Source organism: Trichomycterus rosablanca, chromosome 4 (assembly GCF_030014385.1).
Source record: "Trichomycterus rosablanca isolate fTriRos1 chromosome 4, fTriRos1.hap1, whole genome shotgun sequence".
Lineage (NCBI taxonomy): Eukaryota > Metazoa > Chordata > Actinopteri > Siluriformes > Trichomycteridae > Trichomycterus > Trichomycterus rosablanca.
This window is the reverse complement of record NC_085991.1, coordinates 9,942,564-9,948,757: the sequence shown is the minus strand read 5'-3', so window position 1 is coordinate 9,948,757 and position 6,194 is coordinate 9,942,564. Positions and strand designations below refer to the sequence as shown.

The 6,194-nt window shown below is 38.8% G+C and overlaps 1 long non-coding RNA gene across 1 annotated transcript; it reads left to right on the top strand.

Moving 5' to 3' along the window:
• The first annotated feature begins 1,063 nt into the window (after positions 1 to 1,063).
• On the top strand, positions 1,064 to 3,971 carry LOC134311382 (uncharacterized). The gene is made up of 3 exons (XR_010011397.1): positions 1,064 to 1,223; positions 1,470 to 1,505; positions 3,883 to 3,971. It is a non-coding gene; the product is annotated as an uncharacterized LOC134311382 (long non-coding RNA).
• Positions 3,972 to 6,194: the final 2,223 nt, after the last annotated feature.

Genomic DNA, 6,194 nt, shown 5'->3' with positions numbered 1-6,194 from the left:
GTACGTTTACAACAGATATGTGGTCATCAGTGAATATGACACCATACTGACAGTGAGTGTCATGTAAAATTACATCACGAAGACCCGCATAATAATAATAATATTTTTTCTCTTCATAGAAAACACATTTTAATTTTCTTTTAACAATATGATACAGACTGGATGGAAGTGTTATTTAACTGCTATTAAATTGTTTTCCAACAAAATCCGCCCAATTTGGCGGAAAACCGCCCAATCTGGCAACACTGGATCGTGCAGAGCCCGTTGGTGCCTTTACTCTTTGCGTGCCACAACTACTACTAAAGTAGTAAGTAGTAATAGTAGTAAGTTCTGTAGTTGTGTTGGTGGTTGACATTTATGTTGAGTGTATTAGTGCACTGTTTTGATGGAGAACTACTTGTTTGGGGTGCGCTGTTGAATTGCATCCCTGTGGGAACACCTGCATGCAGAAATGCTTCCGCAAAAAAAGTTGCCAGCAAAGCGGTGGTGGGATCCGCCCCTGCCAGCGTGTACTGTGTGATCGATGTATTAAGCACCCCGATCTAGACTCTCTGTCAGAATGAATCCTGACAGACCTGAAAACACGGTTTGTTCATCGTCCAAAAATTCCGACGTTAAAACATTGGTTCCGCGCTTAATTTCGGTCAGACGAGCCCCCCTGTCACGCTTCTGTGCCGCCCACTTTGGGAACCGCTGGCCTAGCTAGTGTTCATGTAACGTTAAGGTTGTTAGAAATCGGCTGCTTCTGCCTAGTTTGCCAACCTGACCAATCCTGAGTGAGGATAGGACCGCCTACCTTATTAACATACAGACACAGAAATACAGAAATAAATAAATGCAGAAATGTGGAAATACAGAAATAAATAAATTGTGAAATGTGGAAAAAAACGAAATAAATGTATAAATACAGAAATAAATAAATGTAGAAATACAGAAATAAATAAATGTAGAAATAAATAAATAAATGTAGAAATACAGAAACAGCCCAAATAAAATCTGATGTATGGAAATATAGAAATAGATTCAAGCCATTTATTTAACGGAGTGTCTATTTGCACCCGGGTACAAATAGCATTTCCCACACAGTAAAGCTATTCGTACCCAAAAATGAAAAAGAGCAAACTGCGCATGTCTACCAACGACTGCTCCGCTGTAGGGCGGAGTTGCAGAAAAGGCGCCACTTCGAAGTTCGAACACTTTCAGCCAAAGCTCTTTGGTGAACGGTGAGTCAAATGTTCTCAAAATGTTGGATGTTAAATAGTTTGAAGCCTAAACAAGTGCATTAACAGTACAGTTTAGACAACTAAGTGACATCTGCAACACATTAAAGTAGTTCGCTAAGAAATGTTGACAAACTGTCCATAGTCTGCCAATAAAAACCGAAGGCAAAGTGCTAACACCTATCGAGCTAACCTATCTAAACTTAACCTTAACTTGGAGACTGGCTAACTTAGCAATTTTTTTTACAGACAATGAAGAAATCCCTCCTGAAACGACGTTCAGAGGTAACCATAATGTTACATTTTCGCTAGCATTAGCTAGCAAAAATAGTCAATAGCATGCTGACGTTATATTTGTTGTGGTTCTGGCAAACGGAGCTGGAATGAGCTCATGTTTGAGGTCTGCACAGGGCAGTCTACCTGTAACTGACCAGCGGGATTTATTCGCAGCACCGTGGTCATAGGAAGTAAGTTACACAACTGCGCTTTAGCCAGCTCAAACACAGTTAAACTATCCGTACATCAGATTTGTGTGCACAGCTACTAGTGGCTTGGTGGAGTCACTAAACATTTAACACAATCAATTTACACATACAAATAGCTCCCCGTTTTATATGGTAAATACTCATAAATAGTCCATAAACAAGCAGATGTCAATTCAGAATTATCATACTATGTACTTATCAGTTATGAACTCATTCTACTGTACAGTTTAAGTAAATTGCTTCTGAATCAAAACTGTGTATTATATTTTAATGATTTGTGAAGTAAAATACATTATAAAATGGTAATTTCTCAAAAGTAGTCAATAAAACCAAACAATATCAGTACAGTGTTGATCATGTTATGTAGATTTGAATTCGAAAGTGATTCTATTGTATTGTTTTTAAGTAAGTGGCATCCCAAGCCATCAAAAATGTCAACTGTGTTTTAATGAATTTCATAAAACCAACATATTTGCATATTCATATATAGGTAGGTATTAGGAAGTGATCATACTGTTCAGTTTTAATGTAAATGGTAAATGACACCCAGAATCACCATAATTGTCTGTTGTATTTTAATTAGTTTAAACACATTATAAAGTGGTTATTTCTCATAAGGTACTTCATGAAAACAGTATATAACAGTATAGAACTGAAAAAAAAACTTAGCTGAAACATGTTGGTTTTATGGACTACTTAAGAAAAACGACAATTGTATACTATATATTCTATATATGTATAACATCATTACAATACAATTGCCAGTTTACTAAAACACTACAGTAGAATAAGCATGATAAACAGTGAACTGACATCTGATTGTTTAAGGACTGCTTATGAGAAATTACCATTTTATAAAGTGGTGAGTTGTATGTGTAATTTGAGGTCTTTTATTCATGTTTTCATGTACTAGTCACTGGTAGCTGTGCAAACAAATCTGACATGCGGCCAGTTTGGGCAAATGGCCGCTGGCTTGACCTCTGTGTTAAACATCCAGCAGGCTGCGATTCAAAGCGGGCGTGCATAAACACCTTGTTAAAAGAATAGGTATGCTGCTAAATATAGATGTACTATAAAAAAAGAAAAAATAATAATCTATGTTTATTATATAAAAAATAATAATAATGTCTTTGTATTTGGCGTAATTACTATTATTTATTTTAAAGTCTGTTTTACAAGGCTTATTTAAGGTGGCAAACTATTGTCTGTTTGAATTCTTAATTTTGATTTTTTGTTTGAAGTTTCATCTCAAATAGTAGAGAACATTATTCAAGCAACTTGCGGGGATGTTGTAACATTTGCTGCTTAACGTGAAATGGACAATTGGAATAACCAACATTTTGAAGCAGTCATCTTTTTAAGATCTGAGGGCAATAATGAATGAAGCAGAATGGGTTTATGTATGATAATTGGAACTTGTGTGGAGAAAGGTTCATAGCCTAGGCATAGTTGGGGGGGTGTCCCCCTCAAAGTTCAGAGGGTGTATAATATTCTTTTAACATAATTTTAACATAATAACAGCATTCTTTTAACATAAAACACTACTTGTACAATGTGTTAGGTTAGGTGGTGTGAACAGTGTGTCCCACTCAAAGTTGAAATAAAACCTACGCTTCTGGTTCATGGGGATCCTGTTCACGGTTTACACAATGTCCTGTATACTGTATTCGTTAAAGCTGTGAGTTTACTTTAAAACCATGGGGGAAGACTCAAAGTTTGAAGATGATGAAAACTGAGTAAGGATAATGTCACATAAAATCATAAAAATTCAAAAAGTTGCATGGGACCCCTCCAATTCAATTTTTTTCTTATGCCATCCCCCAATCCTCCCTCAATTCAAACTTTGATTAAATAATTCAAGCCCTTGCAGACCTCAAACTGAAATTACAACTGCTGAGTTTTCACTCATTAGCCCATACTCATGCTATTTTTTTAAGTGCTGGCTGTTTTTGTACCTAAATTGTTCAAACTGTTGAGAGCATCAGTGATTTAAAGTTAATATTCGCTAATTTTAAGAAGCAGTGTTGGCTCATCCAAAAAACTTAACTGCTTGTTAGTATGTTCAGATCAATTCTTCAGAACAGTAAAGTACCTTTGTTTGTATGGCAAACTGTTTTCACACATATATCATGTCAGGCTTGTAATGATGTTGATATTTGTGTTCTCTCCCAAATAAGGAAGAAAGACCCAAGACAGTTTGTGTAGGAAAGTCCTTCGACAGTTATGAGGAATTCCAGAGAGCAGTGAGGTTATGGAGTGCAGAGGGCCACCATCCAATGCACAAAGAAAGATCAGAAAAGATAAATGATAGCAATCCAGCTCTTGCAGAAAAGTTCAAGTACTCTAGATTGACTCTGTCATGTGTCCACTATGGTTCCAACAGAACTTGCAAAAGTTAGTGAGAACAGTTGCTGCACCTTTTTGACACTTGCAGAGAGTGACCCAAATAATTTGCCATGCACTGTAGCATTAGCTCTGCTGTTCAATTGTGTAAGCTTAATATCAGACTAGCTGGAATGGAATGTGCTAGAGCTTCTCCGGCAGATTGTTGAAATGGTTTTCCTATAGACATTTATGACATTTAAAAAAACATACAGTGTATCACAAAAGTGAGTACACCCCTCACATTTCTGCAAATATTTCATTATATCTTTTCATGGGACAACACTATAGACATGAAACTTGGATATAACTTAGAGTAGTCAGTGTACAACTTGTATAGCAGTGTAGATTTACTGTCTTCTGAAAATAACTCAACACACAGCCATTAATGTCTAAATTGCTGGCAACATAAGTGAGTACACCCCACAGTGAACATGTCCAAATTGTGCCCAAATGTGTCGTTGTCCCTCCCTGGTGTCATGTGTCAAGGTCCCAGGTGTAAATGGGGAGCAGGGCTGTTAAATTTGGTGTTTTGGGTACAATTCTCTCATACTGGCCACTGGATATTCAACATGGCACCTCATGGCAAAGAACTCTCTGAGGATGTGAGAAATAGAATTGTTGCTCTCCACAAAGATGGCCTGGGCTATAAGAAGATTGCTAACACCCTGAAACTGAGCTACAGCATGGTGGCCAAGGTCATACAGCGGTTTTCCAGGACAGGTTCCACTCGGAACAGGCTTCGCCAGGGTCGACCAAAGAAGTTGAGTCCACGTGTTCGGCGTCATATCCAGGGGTTGCCTTTAAAAAATAGACACATGAGTGCTGCCAGCATTGCTGCAGAGGTTGAAGACGTGGGAGGTCAGCCTGTCAGTGCTCAGACCATACGCCGCACACTGCATCAACTCGGTCTGCATGGTCGTCATCCCAGAAGGAAGCTGACGCATAAGAAAGCCCACAAACAGTTTGCTGAAGACAAGCAGTCCAAGAACATGGATTACTGGAATGCCCTGTGGTCTGACGAGACCAAGATAAACTTGTTTGGCTCAGATGGTGTCCAGCATGTGTGGCGGCGCCCTGGTGAGAAGTACCAAGACTACTGTATCTTGCCTACAGTCAAGCATGGTGGTGGTAGCATCATGGTCTTGGGCTGCATGAGTGTTGCTGGCACTGGGGAGCTGCGGTTCATTGAGGGAAACATGAATTCCAACATGTACTGTGACATTCTGAAACAGAGCATGATCCCCTCCCTTCGAAAACTGGGCCTCATGGCAGTTTTCCAACAGGATAACGACCCCAAACACAACCTCCAAGATGACAACTGCCTTGCTGAGGAAGCTGAAGGTAAAGGTGATGGACTAAACCCAATTGAGCACCTGTGGCGCATCCTCAAGTGGAAGGTGGAGGAGTTCAAGGTGTCTAACATCCACCAGCTCCGTGATGTCATCATGGAGGAGTGGAAGAGGATTCCAGTAGCAACCTGTGCAGCTCTGGTGAATTCCATGCCCAGGAGGGTTAAGGCAGTGCTGCATAATAATGGTGGTCACACAAAATATTGACACTTTGGGCACAATTTGGACATGTTCACTGTGGGGTGTACTCACTTATGTTGCCAGCCATTTAGACATTAATGGCTGTGTGTTGAGTTATTTTCAGAAGACAGTAAATCTACACTGCTATACAAGTTGTACACTGACTACTCTTAAGTTATATCCAAGTTTTATTTCTATAGTGTTGTCCCATGAAAAGATATAATACAATATTTGCAGAAATGTGAGGGGTGTACTCACTTTTGTGATACACTGTACATATATAATTGTTTTCATTGTTTCTATTTATTGCAGGCAAGAATGAAAGACCTTTTCAGCACTATTTACGGATGGGATGCCCTGTGATCATTAAATTACGCTATGACAGGAAAGTGGGCAAACTTATTGTTTCTAAGGTGGTGGAGAAACATAATCACCCTGTATCTGCCAAGCTTTTCCAGAAATACCCACAAAACAGAAGGCCTAACATAGAAGAAAGGCAAGAAATTGAAAGATTGGTGCAGCTAAAGGCAAGTATTAATTTAATATAGTTATGAATAAGATGTACAGTACTTTAA